At 41.9% G+C, this 21,522-nt stretch overlaps 1 protein-coding gene across 2 annotated transcripts in view; it reads right to left on the reverse strand.

Annotated features, from left to right (window-relative positions):
- Nucleotides 1-16,405, reverse strand: part of ZFAT (zinc finger and AT-hook domain containing) — a 115,857-nt gene extending 99,452 nt beyond the window's left edge. The window contains exons 1-2 of one of the 2 annotated variants that reach the window (XM_071421844.1): nt 16,275-16,383; nt 5,178-5,372 (exon numbers count right to left, since the gene is read on the reverse strand). The gene's annotated coding sequence lies outside the window, so the exon portion shown is untranslated. Of the gene's footprint in view, nt 1-5,177; nt 5,373-16,274 lie in introns of both variants that reach the window. The other variant, XM_071421845.1, reaches the window with a different exon arrangement.
- Between the last annotated feature and the right edge of the window lie 5,117 nt (nt 16,406-21,522).

Raw genomic sequence — 21,522 nt, forward strand, 5'->3', positions numbered from 1 at the left:
GAAACCTGAACAATCTAAAAAATTAGAGGAGAAATATGAATACTGTGAATGTATTAGGCCAGATTTCACATAAAGATTCCATCCTTTCCATCAAGATTTCATTGAAGTATTACTTCCTGAGTGTCAGCAAGAAATTTTGATTATACACCCTCAGTAGGTCTGACATTGTAACTCATTACTGCTACCCATGGCATAGTTTTAATTTCATAGTTTCAGCTATTTACCTCTCTTGCTCCCTCTTACAGGAAAGGAACTTTTGCCTCTGAAGAGTTGGAAGACTGAAGAGTCTTCCAACTCCTAACATGGGCCCATAATCTGTCTTTTCTTCTTCCAAGGTAACCAATCTCACTGATCCAAGATGACAAAACTGCCTGTAAATCTGGGCTTTTTCACTTTAAAGGCATCTTTAAAGTATAAGATTCAGAAGATCCTCCAATCTGAAAAAATACAAAAAGTTCATACCAATGATCTGATTGCTCTAAGAGAGTGGAAGACAGAAGCACAAGGACAAAAAACAACCTTAAACTTGACAAGAAATAGAAATGAAGAATATACCTAATAGATGTTCATTGCAGTGCCCTCTAAAAAATAATCTAAATACCAGGAATGGTAAAGATTGAATTATTTGTAGTAAGTTCACTACTGAAGCCCTCCACACCTGCTGACTCAAACATGGCTGAGCACGGATGGAAAAACCTTCCTAAAAAGACAGAAACAAAAAAAAAAAAATCTATATAAATATGTCATTTGTTAAGTAGGTTGATGGTTGTTTGGGGTTCTTTTGAGTGGATATCAATTGAGTCTGGTGTCCCAGACTCCAATCAATGACACATTTAGCACACTCCTTCACTTAATGACTTTTCACTCACATTTGCAATTATAATTCTCTGGTGATATCAGCTGCCAACAATAGCTCTCTGTAACACTGCAAGGGAACAAGTAGAGAACTGCAAGCAGACATTCCAAGTCCCTTTGCTTACCTTGCTGAACAAGGGCACATTTGGACAGTCTGCTAACAGCAGGGTCCAACAACTAAGTCTGCAGCAATTACTAAATTGCTGCAGAAGCTGGTAAGGGCCAGGCCACCAAGAGATCCACAGGAAATGCTCCCATTTTAAGGATAATCCTCTGTGAATGTATTCCAATCCTTCCAAATGAGTATAGTTGCAAATATGACAAGTCCTGGCATCATCACACTGAATTTTGAAAGCAGAGTCTGGAGGCTGCTATTGCAGCCTGTAGATTCTGCTGAAAGTACAGTGTCATAACCACCTATTTTCCCTGCTGTATAAAGAGGGCTCAACTGCTCCACTGCAATTAAATCCTGAGGGATATCAGACTGAGAAGCAATCTATACACCTGTATCAATCCTAACCTTGCACCCAGAGCATATACACTTTTTAAAATTACTTCAAAGAAAATAAGCCCAACCCAGCAAGCATGCAAGTCACAAACATCAGATAAGTACACAGCACTTGGGTTTACAAAACATCTTTGTTCTTATGCAGAAGTTTTTGGTTTTTTTTTTTTTAAAGAAAGTCAATTACTTGTTTTGCAATAATACTCAGGAGATCCATCCTTTTAAGCATACTCGTAATCCTGCTTCCAGAGGAAACACTGCACGCCAGAACAGCACAGTCATGGCATCCACTTCAGAATCAACAAATCTCAAAACCAAAACCATGCAGCATGAAATATTACAAAACTCCTTTCAACTACTTTAATACTGATTATCTCTATTTAAAATGCAGATTTCACCAAGTCTGTCTCAGAAAATAATTTTCAGGATTTACTGACAGTAATTGGAACCAGACACAGTGCGCTGGCCAAGCAGCTCATTTTGAAAACATTAACTCCATATTATAGAATCAATCTTACATCAGATCTGACAAATAGACTTGGAAAATTACTGCTTTCAGAGCCTCTCAAACACCATCTCCCCCAGAATCAAGCCACCTCCTTCAATAATTTATAACAAACAAGAATTAAAATAGACTTTCCTAGTCTGTAAATTTTCCGGGAGTATAACTGATAAATTTGAGTTATGTTTCCCTACTTGGAACAACATAAGAGTTGAAATTTAGTTACTGGACTTATACAAGTCATAAAACTTTTTGAAGACGACAGAAGTAACTTTTAGCAGGATTTTTTTTTCCTAAATAATGAAAATAATTTTTGATTTTCATACTGACTGTTAAAAATTTTGCTTATCAACTACTAAATTAGTTGGGGTTTTTTTCTGTATTCTATGCAGCATTATGCCAAGATTCATCAAATCATAGAATATCCTGATTTGGAAGGGACCCATCAGGATCAAGAAGTCCAAAACCTGGCTCTGTATAGGACACCCCATGAATCACACCATGTGTCTGTGAGTGTTGTCACCTACTAAAGCATCATGGCATCCACAGGAGGTTCCCACCATCCTTATGCCTGAGAACTCAAAAGTATAGAGTCCCATCAGCTTCTGGAAGGAACATGGAAAAAGTCTGGATGAAATTAATTTTGATAATCTTAAGGAATTAACAAATATTTATCAAAGGCAGAGCACAGCCAACTCCTGGGGGGCTCTGATGAAAGTTGAATGGCCCAGAGAATATTCTTTGACTTCAGGACAGGTCTTCCACCACAGACTCAGCTGGAAGCTGAGGTGCCCAGAGCTCCATGAAGGGAAGGGAAGCTGGCCAGATCTCTGGATCACACAGCAGCAATCAGCAGCTGAATATGCAGCTGCATCTTGGCCTTGCAGGACTCCAGGGGCCACCCCAGAGCCCCAAACACTCACCAGCACCCAGGAAGCTGGGGAAGAGCACACCCTCAGCAAACTGGCAGGGGATCAGAAAGGAGGGGAGCAGGGAAGAAGGGGGTCCAACAGGAAATGGGAGGCACAAACATAAACATACAAAGATAAACACAAGGATGGGACCAAACCAAACCTCATCAGGCCCAGGGCAGGAATGCAAAGCTGTGACCCCAGGCCCCAGCAAAGGCTGCAGGAAAGGGCCCAGGCACTGGGGCAGAACCTGGAGGGGACAGGAGCCAAGGGAAGGGGTGATCCCTGCCTGGCTGGACCCTGGCAAGGCCACTCTGCACATATCTGGTGTGCAGGAGCCTGAGGGCCCAAGGAGGGTCCAGCCATGGGTACCCAGTGGTCAAGGGCCTCAGGGGCATCATCCACAGGGAGAGGCAGAGGGAGACAGGCCTGTTTTCTCTGGCACACAGGATGCTGGGACCTTCTGAGAGCTGCCTACAGTTACACCAAGATGGGAGCTGTAAAGACAGTGCAGACACTCTCAGCCCTGCAGACAGGACAAGGAAGAGCAATGGCCACAAAAGGCACCATGGAATATCCAGGCTGGACACAATGACAATCTATTTCACTAGGAGGGTGGTGAAGAGCAGGCACAGGTTTCACATGGAGGCCATGGGTTTGCTGTTCTTGGGGGTTTTCACAGCTTCAGGGGTCAAAGCCATGACTTATCCCATCCAGTGCTTCTTCTACCTCACTTTGAATGAGTGGTTGGGCCACAGACCCCCAGAAGGCTCTTCTGACCATTACACCTGCAACTCCATAATCTCATTAATTCCTGTGATATGCTTCCAGCAACTACAGCCTTGTTTATATAATTGTCCTCAGACATAATGAAGTCAATATTGGATATATAACTATCCATAGATTACATCAGTACAGTCTTTTCTATAAATAACAAGGTGTTATCAATAGATTCCACTGCCAGCAGGTCCAACAGTTCCGAAATCACAAATATTTGATGTTAACACTACTTTTATCAGCTGACGACAAATATTTTTTAAAATAAATTACAGAGAATATAGAAGCTGCATACCTAAACCTACTGTATTTAAATATGCTGCCAAACACTATCCCCTGGTCACTTCTGCAGATGACTCAATGTTCTTCCAGAAAAAGAACACTTCAAGATTATAATTTTATGCCAGTGTATTAAAGAACAAGCAACATGAAAGATATTTTTACTTAGCTTGCATGTAGGGACTCCCTCAAATTTGAAAAAGGCAGCAGAATGTTTCCTACAATACACTATTTTGAAGATGAAAGCTTTAAAATCTTATTCTGAAGCAGTACACAGGGATGCCTCACATTTAAGGACTGACTACTGCTTTTCAGTCTCTTTTTTTTTTCCCAGCAAATCTCATTTTTGTTTCCTCCCAATACTGAATACAGTTTTTCAAAGCATCATAAACTAAATACTGAAGATGGACAGTATGACCCAAACTATTTCTCAGTCACCCTCCAAGTGCAGGGCTTCCATAATAATCAGAATTAAACCATTTACAGTAAACAATCAGTTCAGAAATAACTCAGGAGTAGAAGGACTGGTTCCTATAACTCATTCCCACAACAGTGCAGTTTAAGCAACAATTCAATGCTACCAACAAAATAGCCTGGTGAAGGGGAAACCTAGATCATTACCTAATACTAAAGTCTGGGGGTTTGGGTACTTCTGGTGCAGCAAACCTGAAATTCCTATGCTGTCACCAAGTTTCAAACTAACAATGAGAGCTACTCAATTTTATCAAGATTAGTAGCTAAAATGAACTCTCTTCCTTGCACTGACTGATTCTTTTCATACCTTTTGGTTAACTAACTAAAGCAGTTCTCTTAAAAAAAGACACAAACCCCAACCCTCTGCCCACATTAGTGGGTAGTGTGCAATGGGAGGAGATCTGCAAAACCACAGCTTGTGCTGAAGACAATATTTAAATTACACGTACCCCAGGGTATCTCACTTCAGAACAGGCTCTAATCCTGCCTAAGGTCTAAATGTCCATAAACCAAACCTATCAGTGAAGTCTGGAAGCACATGCTTTAATTCTGATTCTTCCAAAACATGACTTGCATGTTCAGCAGGATCAGCAGCAAAGAATGCCAGTACCCAGCCTACAGTGACAGGCATTCTGGGGATAACAACATACAGTTGTTCTCAAGTTAATCTTGAGGCAATTATTATTAGCTCTGCAAAATACAGAGTGACACAAGAACATAACTATATGCAGCTGAATTTTGTGTCGTACCTCAAACAGAAAACAACTGTGCAATAAGAACATCATTTAATGCAACTTAGTATTGCTTTATAATTATCTTAATGAGGGAGGCTGTTGCACAATGACTGTTCCAAAACCATGAAAAGAATACTCACACCACAGAGGCTGACTACTGGTACACTTTCAGGATGGTTTAAATTGAACATGGCAAAAGCACTGGGACAGAGGAGGAGTAGTCATGTTCTCTGTCTTCAAGCTGAGGGATTCCTACTTCCTCTACCACTCCAGGAATCTTTGGATTTCATGATGCAATTTACTTGGGCAACCACTACATTAGCTGCAAAATAGTCCTGGGGGGAAAAAAAAAAAAAAAAGAGGAAAAAAGATAAGTTTTCTGCAACAGAAGGCAGGTGATTTCAATCACTGGAGAGCAGTTCAATCCTCAGCACTGACAGGAAGGTACTGCATGGGCCAGGACTGCCCATTTTGGTGGTGATGCAATCCTAAACCAAGATAGGTGAAATGTTTAACCACCACAGAACCTTCCCTTCCCCGGCTCCCTAAAATGACAGAAATACCTAAGACATTTGGTATCAACATTTGGAGTGGGGAACAGTAATATGAGCAAGATGTAGCTCTCAAAGAAAGAGTAAACAACAAAAAATTAATTTGGCAAAATCACACTTCCTTAAAGGTAGTATTAACTTTGCAACCATTTAGATGCAGCTCCAATACTTCCCTGCCTTGCAACAGGAGCCTGACATTTGGGGAAAAAAAAAAAAAAAAATCAGCAGAGGAACATCATGTTGCTTTTCATTCTCTGCATTGAAGTTCACCCCCACTGCAAGTCTGAACACTGTCCTTCAGCCTCTTTTGTTAACACTGCACATTAACATGGAGCTCTTCCCACAGGCTTCTGTGCCAAACACAGTCAGCAGACTCCACCTCCATGGAAATCAGCTGAGCAATTCCACAGCAATCACTTTTCCCAAATGCTGGAAGGAGTCCCAAGTCTGTTTTCTGTTCCCAAAGCTCCACTTGCCAGTACTTGGTACACTGCAGGTTAGTCCCAAAAGCACCCAGCCCTTGGGGAGGCCAAGACAAACCAAAAGGACACAAGAATACACAAAATCCTGAGTAACCTGAAGCATCTTAAGGCAAAAATTCCCTTGAAGACTTTGCTGGTATAACATGTTGCTGAATACTAATATTCCTAAAAAAATATCTGTGAAAACCTCCACCCAAGGATGTGGTTCTGTCCTCCTTCACTGACTGGAAATGACACACGTGCTGCTGACACATGAGCATCAGTCACTTCATTAGGTCAAGGGTACAGCTCTGCAGAATTAGTATGAGTGATGCAAGCCAAGCCCAAGAGTAGAGCTCCCACACAAAAATGTCATTAAATATGGACTTTCTGCACCACAGATTTTATTTTCTATATAAGAGCCTGAAATAAGGCTCATTAAAGGTAGGCATCAACCATAATAAATCAGCTAAAGAAATTAATTAAAGCTGCCCACCTCATTTCACCATATTTGCATATATGTTTACAAAAATAGAAAAATAAGCAAACATATGGCTCTTCATGGGAATCCTGCCATACTCAGTTCATGAACCAGACATGTCCCCTCAAAGAAATTTGAAGTGCAAGGATGCAACAGTCCTTAAGACTTACTTCACCTATTAAAAGAGCCAAGACCATATTAGCTCATCAGAAATGCTGTAAAAACATCCAAAAAATTCCTCTCAGCAATCAATTCCATTAAAGAAAAGACAATTTCATGTGCAGTTTGTAATCTTTCAAAGTGAGACATTCAAATATAGCTGGTTCTAGAGCAAAAACCATCAGCAGAAGCATTTCTAGAATAAGCAGGTTTTGTGAAAATTGCTAAAAGTTGACCTGTACAATGAGACCTACAAATGCACGCTTAAGGAAATGCTGCAAACACAGCCTTCCAGTCATTTGTATACAATAAACTCTAGCACCAAAACTCACCACTCTTGCACAAAGCTACAGTCAGCTGCCTTAGGCTCCACTTAAATGCAGGAAACAGAGAATCATAGTTGGCAAAATCTGTCAAGCTCTGTGTGCAAGTGAAAGCTAGTATTTCATCTTGCAAATACCAACTTTAATAAAATACTATTTGAAAGTACACCACCTCAAACTAATTCTATTTAACAACTTAAACCAGAAGCTTGAAAGACAGGAAACAGCACAGAGTTATCAATAGCCTGTACACCACAGTGCTTCAGCCTCCAATGATCTGCAAGTCTCATCTATGCAAAGATTAACCAGACAGCTAAAATAACTTGATTCTACAAAGGGGGAATAAATGATTGAAGCAAACAGCCACATAGTTCAAGTTACCAGCAGATTATAAACTGTCTAAACTATTAAGGAATAGATTTGTAGTGTACCAGTAAACTGACAGAAAACTAGTAGTCACCTCATTTAAAGTAGGCAACTTAAGAAAACAGTACCCCTTCTCCCACCCCCAAAATAAATTAAATTAATTTAATTAATCAGAATAAATTAATGATTAAGAGTCTTTGAAAATTGCAGCAGAGGTTTGGTTTTACTGGGATGTCTGATACTGTCAGGAGAAATTTAAAAGTAGTATTACACATTAAAGCTATTCAAGCTGTGCAAATAAAGGTCTTGTTCCTTAATTTCTACATAAGCAAGAAGTCAGGTATCATTAACTACAACAAGAGGGAACTTCACACTGAAATTCATGTTGTGTAAGAAAGAGCAACAAACAAACCAAACTTCTCCCTGATCTTGCAATATGCAACTTCACATTAACATACAGAATCACAGCTTCCATCAGTTTGTTAGAACCAAGGAATGTTTAAGTACACAGATTCATTATACTTAGATGGGATTTTACTGCTTCTAGTTAATATTTGGCATAACCTGACTCTTAACTGAAACATCAGCTTAGCAGACCCTGATCTAACTAGTGTGTTTATCAAGACAAGTAATTCAGTCACCATATTCAAAGCAAAAAACTCATAAAATTTTAATTAGGTTTCTGAACTCAAAGCAGTCATGCAAGCTGAAGGCAAATGAAGAATGCAAGACCAAACAATCGTGCCTAATCATATAATATCTGAGGATATCAACTACTACATTTATTTTGTAATTCAAAATATTAAATCATTGGATCAGATGTGGCAACTCTTTTTTCAAGTTAGAGTACTCAGAAAAAGAAAGGAAGTCAAAACTGACCGATTAGTAGTTTAAGAAAATATCACAGATTTCCTTGTTAAAGAATCTGTCTTGTATCACAGCTGAGTCAAGTTTGAACACTTGAAGTTCTGTTCAGCTAGAGATATGCACACCAGTCTTCATAAAGCCCTAGAAGTCACCTTCACCTTCCTCAGCATTTCCTTGAAATACTCCCTTGATATATTCAGAACAGATGAGGGCCAGGTTGCAGAAAAACTGTCTGCCCTGATACCAGAACATTCCCAATGTTCCAGTGACCTGAAAGTACCTGATCCTGTGAGCAGACAGCTTAGCTATCCCACTGCAAAGGGCTGTGGGAAATTTGTCCTTGACCTACAGGGAGATCCAAGGGTTATGCTCACAGAACCACTGCCAAGAAAAACATTCCTGAACACTGCCTTTGTTGTACTGGGATAAAGTATACACCTGTCAAACTAATATTAAAAATTAGTTAGCTGTAGTATTTCTTATCTTAACCTAATTTGATAGGAAAAAATGTGTTTACTTATCCTTCAATAAGTGAGTGATATATTGATTGTTCTTAAGGTAAAGTTTTACTGGGCAAGTTTACTGAACAATAATTAAAGATAAGCAAAACTCCAAAAGAAGCAGACTAGAGAGAAGATGAGAAAGAATATTTATTTACAAGCATAATCTGTATATAATCAGGTAATTTAGGTAAAGTTTATCAGCAGGGCTAAAAATATATCACATGAGATCTCTATAAAATGCTCAAGATACTCCCAGAAAACATGGAGTTAACAAAACACACTACACTAATCATATGAGCATGTTGCAAGCATGTTCATTAAAGTACTGATGCATATCAAATATGGACCAGTCAGCCAGCAAAATGAATACAGATAGAATGGAAAAGCAACTCTTTCAACACAAAGGTGCCCATCTCCAGCCAGAGCCTGAGTGAGGATGAGGCAAAAGAAAGGAAGATGTGATGGAAAACTCAGCAATTTTAACTTTGAATACTTAAAGTTCACACTACTGTCTTGTCAGGCTCAACAGCAGAGACAGTCTGTTCTGCTTTTACCCTTTTGTTTCCCATTTCAATCTTAATAAATGAGTCTGCCTTCTGTTTCACTATTTTGTTTGCCTGGTACTGAGGACACAGGGAAAGGACACAGTTTGGTGAAGGCTTAAAAACCTGCTCTGTGCCAGCAGCCCAAGAAGTACCCTGAGAGAGGTGCTTTGGAAGCTCCTGTGCTGAGGAACATTTTCTGCCAAGCTGCAGAGAGTCAGCAGGGCATCTTCTGCTGCCAAAAAGCACTTTCCAGAAGCTACAAATCTGAGTCTTTTCTGGGAGTTACCAACAGTACACAACACAGCTCCCCACTCACCCAAAACTGCAAACTCACGCTGTGATCTCTGCATGTGCAAGTCCCCATGGAAGTCAGAGCACGGCCACTCGGAGCAGAGGGGACAACACAGAGCCACCAGCTCAGCCCCCAGAAGACTGGAAACACTCTGAACATCTGCAGAATGACAGCCCTGCGTTTGGCTGAACCCTGCTGGAGCTGCAGAGAGAACAATGAAGTGCATGAATAAAGCCCTCTGAGGCTCAGCTGGCAGTTTGATTTATTATACTCACGTTAAGCCTCCAATGTTCATTCTCTGCATAGCTCGGATACAGCAAAGGATTTGGTTTGGACTAACTTACTTTATTTCTCTATTTTTTACATAAAATGTCCATGTTCTTACAAATTTCACTAATACCACTTTGATATCTAACATGTTGATTCAGTGTGAAACATCAGAATTAAACAGCGTTTTAGCTTCCTCATTCCCACAGGATTCATCATGCCCTCAGACATGAAACAATCTTATCTAGGGCACTTCTTGTGAATATTTTAATCATTTTCCCTTTATCTTTCTAACCTTCAGTTCTGCAAAAGATACAGACCACATTTGCTCTACCTTCTTGTGCAGTTAAACTCTTTATTGCTGTTGCTCAGACTGAGGCATGCTAAGACAGTGTATAAGGAACAAACTGGTATTACTAAAGGATAACTGCAGGCATGCAAAATTATCTGTACTAAATAAATTTTAAACTGAAAGGTGTGTTGTGATCCTTCCATTCAAATGCCAGCTCAGACAATGCCTCTTTTCTGGGAAGTAGGGTATTGTCCAGTCAGACCAGTTCACTACTCTCGTAGCTTGTGGAATTTTCTGAGGAGGAAAAAAAGCAGGAACATTTTGAAACAAATACAAACAGAACCAAGTCACTATTGATCAACTAGATCTCAATACACTCTCTTCCATATGTATATTTATTATTATTATAAATTGATATTATAACCTTTTTCAAGTAAGAATCAGTAAGGAAGGAGGACTTTTTTTGTTCTGTTTCTGGATTTATTTTTTCTATAATCCTTATCATTGCACAAGAGGTTACAGATCAATCATTCACCAGTGCAGCCATCCCTCCTGCTCTTCTTTCCATGCCACACACCAACAGGGCATCCAACCAACAATCTGGAAAAGACCACTGAGCCAGGCAATGAACACTCAGGCCAGACAGCCACCCCAAGAGTTCTCCAATAAATTAGATAAAGTAAGTTATGTAAACAATTTATCACAAATAAGTCTTACTACCTTCCAGACCTTTTCAGAAAAAGAAACAAATCATCCCACAGGTTCAGGCAGTAAGATTTTGGATCATTTTAATATCATTCCATGTGATGCATGCCAAAGGTAGATCTGAATAAACTTGCAGATGAAGTCTATAACAAATTGAAGAGATTTTTTTAATGTTTTCCAGTCCTGATAGTTCTGAAAGCACTAACCTTTCCCTCATCCCAGAAGTTCCCCTGACTCTGGTGGGCATGCCTTCAGCCTCATATATATTTCAAACTTGAAGGTTTTTACCTCTCCTGAGTATGGAACAGTGATCACAACAGAAAAAATCCCCAGCATGTCCCCAAAATGCAGCAGCATGCAACAGCACCCTGACAGTCTATTCAGCTTGTTCTCAATCTGATTATTCACGTGTTCTGTACTGACTGCCATCTGCCTACTCCTCCTCCTGTCTCTATCTGACACAGACTTTGTGCCATCTCATGAGCCTTTTTTTGGCACTTTTCTGTACACTTCCTTCAGGACACTGCTACACAGAGGGAATAAACTTCATTGTAAGATTGTTTCCTGTAACTCCCCAGGCATTACATTTCAAATCAACTCAAATTTAGAAAAGGTTTTGCCATGTAACTCTCAAAGAAACCCTATATATTTATCTTTTGTTTTAAAAACATATATATAATATATACATTATGCATGCAGATAAATTATACATATTAAATATATGTATAAATATATTTACATAAATATTTAAGACAGGAGATAGATTCAAGACAAAGTTAGCCACTATTCACACTCATTTTTTTCCCCATTTAAACTGCAATTTGAGCACTAATCACCAGAAGATACATACCAGAGTAAGCACACAGGTATTTTTATTTCAGGCAAACAATCCACAGCTTCATAGGACCTGACAGTTGTCTCTATTAGCTCCATGGCTGTTGCAGCCAAATCTTATCATGCACTGAAAAGGACGCTGGGATTAATTACGTAGCTCCAATCTGGCCCTTTTATTAGTACCAGGAATGTTCATTCCCCAAGTTGTGCATGACAGTCACTTAAAACTCCATCTGGCTTTTATGACTTACACCAGGAACTTCCGTGCTAAGAGTTCATGAATGTATTAACTGCACTGAGGGTTTGGGATTTTTTTCCTCTCTCTTAAAGAAAGAAGCTCACAACAAACAGCTGAAGTATGAACAAACCTCCAACTGCTGTTAGCACTTGGAAATTTAGGAAGAAAGAAAGATTCTCTGCTTCTTTACACAATGGTTGTTTGAAAAACATGGAGAAAAATAAATGCAAAAGATCCTTCTCTTTACTCTCTCTGCTGCTGACCTTTAGACCTGACACCCACCGCATCCGGTGGGAAACTTTTTCCAAGAGCCAGCCTTCTTATAAATATTTTAGCAGATTTAAGCATCCAGACCACATTTTATTTGCCCACATCTACTAAAAAAGCTACTGATTCATCACAACATATATGTGGACCTTTATATTTACATAAGTATCTGTCACACAATAAAATATAATTAACAGAATCCTGAATGTGTCATGTGAAGGTACTTTTGAAGCTTGGGGTTTTTTGGAGGAGTTTGCTTTTTTTAAATGATATTTATTCTTACAGCTGCTACAAGGCTCTAAAATACAACTTCATTGCTGCCTATTCTCCTGTACATAGTTTTAAAACAGATTTCAATATCCTACATAAATAACAAAAACACTAGGAAAAGTTCATGCATCCCTGTCTTTGGTCAATAAACGTAATAGTGATAACTCTATTTCCTTCTCAAAATATAATTTCAAGTTTTTCTTAGATGTTCTGCCAGTAAACGTCCTTAAACTTGCAAGAACAGCTTACTTAAAGGAATCTGTTCAGCTTTTCAGTGTCTAAGGACTGCACCTGTTCCTTTTTAGATAACCAGTCCCCTTGTCAAGTCTTCCATTCCTCTTGTTTCTCCACTACAATGAGAAACTGTTTTGTTCAGCACGGGGCAAGTCCCTCTGGAAAGTCACAGGAGAGATTTCTGTGACTTTCACAAGGAACATCAGCACTCCTCTCCAGGTGCACTTCTCCTCCAGGTGAATTCTTCTTCCTTCTGTAGGTGGTTCCCCTACAGAGCTATAAATTTCACAGTCTTGTAGACGGCTGTGCCAGATTAATGCTCATAAAGAAACTTTCTAGCTGCTCCAAACAAGCCACGGAGTCAGACAAGGACAACCACGTTCACCAAGACAGGTAATCAGGAATTTGGCTCCCTCACACTGCTACAGCACTAACAAAAGAGACTGAACTATGAAACATTAGACACTATTGAAAGAAGGTGCTCTGTTTACTTAGAACTAGATTATGCACATTGCTTTACTGCACGATTTTATGCCAGCAAGTTTCAGTTAGATTTAGCAAGCAAGAAAAACAGAAGAAATGTTTGGGTTTAGTGCTTATAATGCAGGGTTTGTTACAATTTCACCCATCAAGTGGCAGTACTTTCATTACACATGATTAAATGTTAACGGCAAGGACAAGTCTGAAGGATCAGTATCTGAAGACACAATTCCTCCCAAAGACCTTGTAACAAGAAGTGTGCAGTGACAGTGTAATAAAAGCCTTTATTTTCCAGTCTTAGCATTATCGAGGCTTCTGTTGACACTGAAGTCCTTTGGGTTTTATGGCTGTTTTATCACCAGCCATCAAAACTGCATTAGTGGCCCATCTACATATGATACAGATCAAGGCTTCAGTCCAGTAAAACCTCTGCCACAAGACTTCACAGGGGTTACAGCTCTATTACCAAAAGGAGCAGGGGACAAACTGTCTCTCACTCCAAGTTATTCCTCTGATGTCTCCTAGGACACTGTTATGCTCCTGGCTCATAGGAAACTCGCATGCAGACATCTGAGACAAGCAGCAGCTCTCAACCCCTCCCGTAAGATAACGCCAGTGAATTATCATGCATGAGAACAGCAGGACAGGATGTACAGTGTGAGCTTACATAAGACACAAGGCACGGCTGGGAACCAGCACAAGTGAACAGCATAAATGGCTCAGAAAATGCTGATGTCACTCGTGTACGTTCAGCTTGTGCTGGCCAAGTTTCTCTGAACCCAACACCGGCCTTTCTGGCTTTGTAAAACCTTGCAGTCTGCTCTGCTACAGCCACATCTTGAAAAGAAACTTGTTTTCAAAAACCTGTGTTCCTTCCTAATGAGAGCTTTCTTTAAGATGAGCAAGAATCTAAAGAAAAACAGAAAATGTAATGGAGAACTGGAAAAAACATGTAATTGTGTAAACAAACACTTGCTCCTAATACTTACTGAGAAAATAGTTCAAGCACAACTTACCCGTTTTAAAACATGACCTCTGCAAACCTACTAAGGTCAATGAGACTTACAGTAGTTACTCAGTGAGCCCTGCTTGCATAAATTAAAGATGCCTAAGGGTAGCTATGAAACCAGGTATTTGATTTTTCCAGGGCACCTACATATTAAGAATTAACAATGAACTGCCATTCTACCAGAGCAGCTTTCAGGTTCATAAAAAAAAAAAAAAAAAAGGAAAAAACACAAAACCCAAACCAAACCCAGCTGGGTTGTGCTTACCTCTTCTTCAACACAAAAGTTTTCCTACTTAATGTTAATCTGATTATGGAAGTTTCATATTAAATTGAGTAGGTAAGTGAGACACTATATATCAAATTACTTTATAAAAATGCCTGATGTATGAGGCAAGCATTGCTTCTTCCTGGTGTATCCTTATACAATATATTTTAAAAAATAGAAAAAACCCCATCTAATCTAGCTGCACAAGTCAGTATTAAGCAAAACTGTAAAGAGAGAAAACTTTTTTCACTCAGGTCAGGATTTGCAGCAGCAACTCCCAGCTCTGTGCTTGGCTACTTCCATTTGTTATTGCAGTACCTGCACTTCAGAGCAGTGTGTGAACCAGGACAGTCAAGTCCTTCAGCTTCAGAACTCTTGTATTTAGGTTTTTACCTATGAAATGCTGGAAGTATTCTGATTTTCCACATAGAGCATCCAGTAACCTGAGGGGGAAAATACTGTTCCTAAAATGAACATTGCTTTTTATTACAGGTATAATGAACTTATTGGCACTCCCTTATTCCCTTTCAAAAGCACCATGTAGTTCAGAGATGCCAACTACCAGGGATAATCTGCTACATTAGAAATTCACAGGGTTTCCTTAGCAGTGGAAGAGGACACCACACAGATTTGTTCCAAACAGAAGTGGAAAAAAAAGCCATCCATAAAGTATTTGCAGTGTGGAATAGCAGGTCTTTGAAAGCACACACTACATCAAAATATGAAATGCAAGATGACCACAGTGCAAATCATGCAACATCACAGGTTATTAAATGTCTTTTTAAGCAAGCTCTTATTTCCATCAAAGTGTGGCTTCTACAGTTCACATCCTGGCTAGAGCCTTTCTGCTTCTGTGATAGAAATAGCATCACTATCTACCCTTTATTACTACAGCAGATAAGCATTTCACAGTCATTAGTATGTTTATCCAGAGAACGTTTTTGGAAAGCACTGCTATTCCCAATTCATAAGCAAACACAGGACTGACTGGTGCAGAAAGACTGATCCAAGGTCACAGAGTAAGTCTGTGGTAAAGTAAGAAACTTCACCTGGTTTTGCCTTCCTGCAACTAATACTTTCTATTAATGAGTCACTGCTGCTCCTCTAAATTATTCTTTCAGCAGGAAGAGACAACAGACTGCCTGTGGCATTCAAACTCTACATGCTAATAGCAGCTCTGCTCCAGGGTTTGCTAAAAAAAAAAAAAAAAAAAAAAATCACACCCAAGGGCCTTGTTCTGTACTGTCACAGAATCCTGCTTGTACACTGGGCTGCTGTGGGGGAAAAAAAGGAATGTACATATATATATATTATTAGATAGCCTGCCTCGCTTGTGACCCAGCTCTTTCCCTAGAGAAACAAAACCCAGTCCTTGAATAGTTTCACTCCCTCACGCCACAGACCACCGGGCAAGGGCAAAGTGCAGGAGGAAGGGACAGACAACTGGAAGACAAGTTATGCAAAGCTGGGGGCCGGGGCGGGGAGCAGCGCTCCCTAAGGTCCACAGGGAAAAAAAAAACCAAACCAACAAAAACCAAAAAACCCAACTTTGTGTTGGCAGGTCACGGGGGTCACGGTGCCGGGGTCGCAGCCCCGGGGGCTCGGCGGGGGAAGGACCCGGCACGGGGAGAACACCGGGAGCGTGCGGGGCTCCCGTCCGAGCCCGCACAGCGCAGGGAGCCCGCTCCCAGCTGCCCCACCGCCGGGGCCGGCCGCGACCCCACACCCCGGGCTCCTCCAACAGGCGCTCACCGACCCAGCCCTGGCACCCTCCTCGCCGCCTGTCCTCCGCCCCAAGCTCGGCCCCGGAGCGCCGCTCCTGCCGTACCTGTGCAGGGAGGCGGCAGGGACCGAGGGGCTGCGTCGCCCGGCCGTCCGGTCCCGCGGCGCTTCCCGGAGCGGCCGTGCCCGGCCGTGCCCCGCTGCTGCCGCCGCCACAACCCCACCGCGCTCGCTGCCCTCGCCTCCCGTTTGACCTTTCCGTGTCTCCGCCGCCCGTCCCCGGCACCCTCTGACGTCACCGCCATGGCAACCAATCCCCGCCCTCCTCTGGCCCCGCCCTCCAACCCCGCGCGCGCGCACGCGCCGCCTGCGGGAGGGGCGGGGCCGCGCGCCCCTCGCGGCCAATGAGCGTGCGCCGGGGGCCGGCCTGGCCCCGCCTCCCGGAGTCACCCACAGGGCACAGAACCGATAATAAATATATAAAAGGATGTTATATATATTTATGTTATATATTTGTGTGTTTATGTATATGTGTGTGTGTGCGTATATCTGTGTGTGTGTATATATATATACGCATGTGTATGTATATGTATATTCTTTTTCCCCCCCACAGCAGCCTAGTGCACAAGCGGAATTCTGAGGCAGTTACAGAGCAAGGCCCTTGGGGGTAATTTTTTCTTTCTTTTTCTTTTTTCTTTTTTTCTTTTTTCTTTTTTAGCAAACCGTGGAGCAGAGCTGCTGTGGGCTGCAGGGCTTGAATACCGGGGACACTCTGGTGTCCCTGTGGGCAGCTGTGCCCGGGGAGTGCAGGATGTGGGAGTGTGAGCCCTCAGTCCTTCATGGAGTCAGTGCTTCCCTCTCTCTGCAGGGACAGAGGGAATGCGGGGTCAATGGCAAGTTGAACACGAGTGCCCTGGCAGCCAGGAGGGACAGCCGTGTCCTGGGGTACCGGGGACGGCACAGCCAGGCTGATTGTCCCACTCTGCTCTGCACTGGGGCAGCCGCACCTCGAGTGCTGGGGGCAGTCTTGGGTGCCACAATATAAAGCCATGAAGCCATTAGAGAGTCTCCAAAGAAAGGCCATGAGGGTGGTGAAGGGTCTGGAGAAGAAGCCATGTGGCCGAGGTTATTTGCCCTGTTCAGCCTGGAGGATGCTGAGAGGAGCCCTCATCGTGCAGCTTCCTCACAAGGAGCAGCATCAATCCCCCCTCTCAGGTGACCAGCAACAGGAGCCAAGGAATGGCCTGAAGCTGTGTCAGTGCAGGTTTAGGTTGGATGTCAGGAAAAGGTTCTTCACCCAGAGGGTGATTGGGCACTGGAACAGGCTCTCCAGGAAAGTGGTCACAGCACCAAGCCTGAGAATTCAAGAAGAGTTTGGACCATGCTCTCAGGCACATGGTGTGACTCCTGAGGATTGTGCTGTGCAGGGCCAGGAGTCGGGCTCAGTGGTCCTTGGTGTTCCCTTCCAACTCAGCATGTTCTGTTTGGTTTTATCTGGTTCTGTTCTGTGAATTTAAACACTGCCTTTTCTATGCACACATTTACACAAACCCAGCTCGTGCCATCACAGTTTGCCTGCTCCTTTCCATCTCTAGTGTTCTTCCACATCCCATGGCACTTAAATATTCCCCAGGGATCAAGCTGCCTCTCCAGTGCCACAACTTACAGCACGTTCCCATTGTTTAGAGAACATATGGGTAATTGCTTTTTCTTTTCTCAAAATACTTGGCATAGAAATCATATATGTAATATGTATAACATATGGAAGGCTGCATATTTCAATGCCTCAGTGCACAATGTGTGCATAAATGTTTTATGTGTAAATGCTTTGCTTCAAACACTTGTCAGCTGTGAGCATGTGCAGCTTGCAACGTGTGTAAGGTCAGTGTTTGACTCTGGGTTTCTACTTTGTTTCATGAAAGGTGTGTGCATTATCAGCATGTTACATATTTCAGGCTTTAAGTCAAGATAAGTAGGCAGGCATGATATTTAAATACGCTATCAATTAGCAATTACACTGCCTTTCATCTGCCCGACATGCAGAACACACTGCATACTTTATGTGTGCCACTTGCTGTCATTTTTGGAGCTGTGACAAATTTCAAATGATTTTAACCAGAATATTCATTCAGAAATACAGTCCTATATTCATCAAAAATACAAGCTGAGATGTGTTCATCAAACCTTTCCTGAAGGTGGATAAAAGGACATGGATAGAGTTTTTCTACCTTTGAAATGCACAATGCCTTTCTTCCAGAGTATTAAAAAACCAGTTTAAATCCTATCATGGCATGACCAGGATCTGCTGTGTGAATTCATGCATGATCTGGGTCTTGCTCATTTAAAGGCAGAGTTTTAATAAGGAAATAATTTTAAAGAGACATTTTTAACTATCACTGAATTTGTGACATAGCTTGTTTCTTATCAGCCCAAGCAGATTTAGTATTGTATTACTGCCTGGTGATGCTGTGGTTGTGGGTTCCATACCTGTACGGGCCATTCACTTCAGAGCAGGGTTTAGTGATCCTTGTGGGTCCCTTCCAACTCAGAATATTCTGTGATTCTGTGAAAACACTGCAAATGGCTGCTGTTCAGAGCAGGACTGTTTGGGTGGAAGGCAACTCTTGTGTGATGGGCAGTGAGGGTGACACCAGCCTGTCCTGGGAGGCCATATGTGCATCTGCTGGCTTTGCACAGCAGTTCTGGTAGGTGCCAGCTCTGCTGGAATTTGCTTTTTCATGGGTTCCTTTAATTCCAGCCTCCAAGCCATGAGCCTGACTGTGGCCAGCTTACAAGGCTGTGAAGGAGATGAGTTTGGCCAGCCAGGAGCAGCCAGGAGTGACCTTATTCTAAGGTACCAGACAACCATCTGGGCTGGATGTGCCTGGCAGCCAGGATAAACTGCATATCAAGACACCAGGACTTGCCCCTTCATATTTTTAATGCTGAAAAAGTGCAGTGTCCATGTTAACAACCCACAAATACGGAAGAAGACTTTGAAAAACAAATTTTTAGGAAGGGCATAAATAAATGGGCCAGCAAGTATATATCATCATGACCACAGTGTTTCCTTTCTGCACATCTCCTGTTGCTCCCCAGTTCAGCCAGGAGAGCCCTTTCTTTTCTCCCCAGGGGTCAAGCAGTGTAATCAGTGTTTGTAGGGGACATAAATGCAGTCCTCAGCATGAGTAAATTCAAACCAAATACACTTCCTTGGCATTTTTATCCATGAAATCTTGAAAAAAGCCAAGATAAGCCCATAATGACTAATTGGATGTGACGAAAGGAGATGGCACAACAATGTAGGTGAGGGAGGAGATGGAGAAATCAGTCCTGAGGAAAGATCTGGCACCCACAAGGCATGAGAGAGCCAGAGCTCATCAGTTCAAATATAATCTTCCAGAAAGGGAGGGGGCAAAAACACCCAACTCACCAATGTCTCTCATTCTTGCACAGAAAATGCCAGGCTCCTGCACCTGATTTCCATGAGAAAGGCCACTTCTGGCATTGACATTCTGCTGCTCCGAGTCCCTGCCACAGAGCTCCTCCTTAATGTAAGGCTGAAAGAGGAGGGGAGGAATGAACTCTGCTTTCCAAAAGGGCTGGAGCTGCCAAAGAGGCCCATGGAAAGCCAATTGTGCAATGAGGGAAAACAGGGAGGGAGGATCCCTGCTCACAGACACAGTGAAACGCCTGTCGAAAATAAGTGGGAGAAGGGCTAAGAGGCATTTTGGTGCATTTGTACAGATGTCGAGTGAGGGCTGGTTCAAAGCGAAGCTGTTGACGAGGACAGGGATGTGGGGTTGATTTTGAATGCTGAGGCTGTTGCACTCAGGCCTTCCCTTCATATGCATAGCATCCATAAGTGCTGCTGATTTCAAATCCTGGCTCTCATGGAGGTTTTTAAGCACTTCTCATTCGTAGATCCTGGAGCGCTTTACAAAGACAGAGCTATAAATAAGATGGATGAGAAAGTGGGGACTGGAGAGGGGCTTTTAAAGGGCAATGGATTGTTTCTTCAAGGGTTTCTGTGGATAAGAACTAGATAAGAACTGTCATTTTACTGAATATAAAATATTTTGCAATGGCCCACCGTGTCAAATTATTTGTGCACAGATATTTATGTTATTAAGAAGAAGTTTTGTCATCCTGTGTCCAAATTGTCTCTAGCTAAGCTTTTGGAAAGTACAAAAACAATAGCACTTAATGTTAGACTTTAACACAGTGCATGGATGTTTTAGGCACTTTTAAACTGAACAGATGAAAACCCTTTTATTCCTAAACACTAGAAATCCAGTGATATTTATGTAACTATGCAATTTGACCTGTCTGTTTTACATGTTTCCAAATGTTTATTATAGGCAGCTTTCAAATTAAGTGGGATGGAACAGTTGATGCTCTTTTCCCTGCTTCTCAAAGGCTGTGCAGAGCCCCTACCATGTGAGTGACACTGCTGTTAAAGGGGTAGCATTTTGGTTTTATCACAAGGTATGCAGAGAGGGAAAGGAGAGCACCCTGGTCCTGATTCCAGCTCTATGCTCCAAGCAGCCATTTAATTTCTACCTTCTTATCTTCCCCCTCCATGGAGCCAGGTACAATAGTTCCTTATTCTCCAAAGTGGCACAAAGCTTAATTAACCTTGAGAAAAGTCAGGGGTAAATTGCCAACAACAACAGGGAGAGAGTGGGGACAGCCCCAGCACTGTAAGCATCTCTGTGTTCATACTCACCTGTGTGGGACCATTTTATCACTGATGCTCCACTGCACCACAAACTTGGCAATTTTGGGAAAGCCTTAAACACTTTCAGTGCATTTGAAATAACATTATGTAACCAGGAGGCAGGCACGGACTGATGGCTCAGCAATGTTTTATGCAGCAATCCTTTCACCCAAGGGTGACCTTGTAACTGAATCATCAAAGCCATATTCTACTCACAGTTGCACCTGTACTGCCACTATTTACATTGCAATAGCACGTGAAGGTCCCATTGTATAAGGCACAGCAAACCTGTTGCCATTTGGTAGAGACTGGAAGTGGGAGGGGAAGCAGAAACAGAGCAAAGTATTTGTCTCGAGGTATTATATCAGAAAAGTAGCTCCTGCAGGAGAAAAGAGCAGGTCTCCCAACTGCTATGCCCCATGAACAAGAGGTTTTAGGGATAAAAGGACATATTTGCTTCTGGGAATATAAATTTAAAATACTGGAAGATCACAATGTCTGCAGCAGGATTTGTTATTTGTTTATTCTTCTTGCTGGCTGTAGAAGTGCTTGTTTGGTAATTTGGGGGTTTGCCTTTTTTCTTAGACACTTTAGGCAAATATTAAATTACAATTGAATTATCAGTGCCCTTACA

The sequence above is a fragment of the Agelaius tricolor genome, unplaced genomic scaffold, assembly GCF_023055355.1.
Source record: "Agelaius tricolor isolate 1412-34295 unplaced genomic scaffold, bAgeTri1.0.p SCAF_2, whole genome shotgun sequence".
NCBI classification, from domain to species: domain Eukaryota; kingdom Metazoa; phylum Chordata; class Aves; order Passeriformes; family Icteridae; genus Agelaius; species Agelaius tricolor.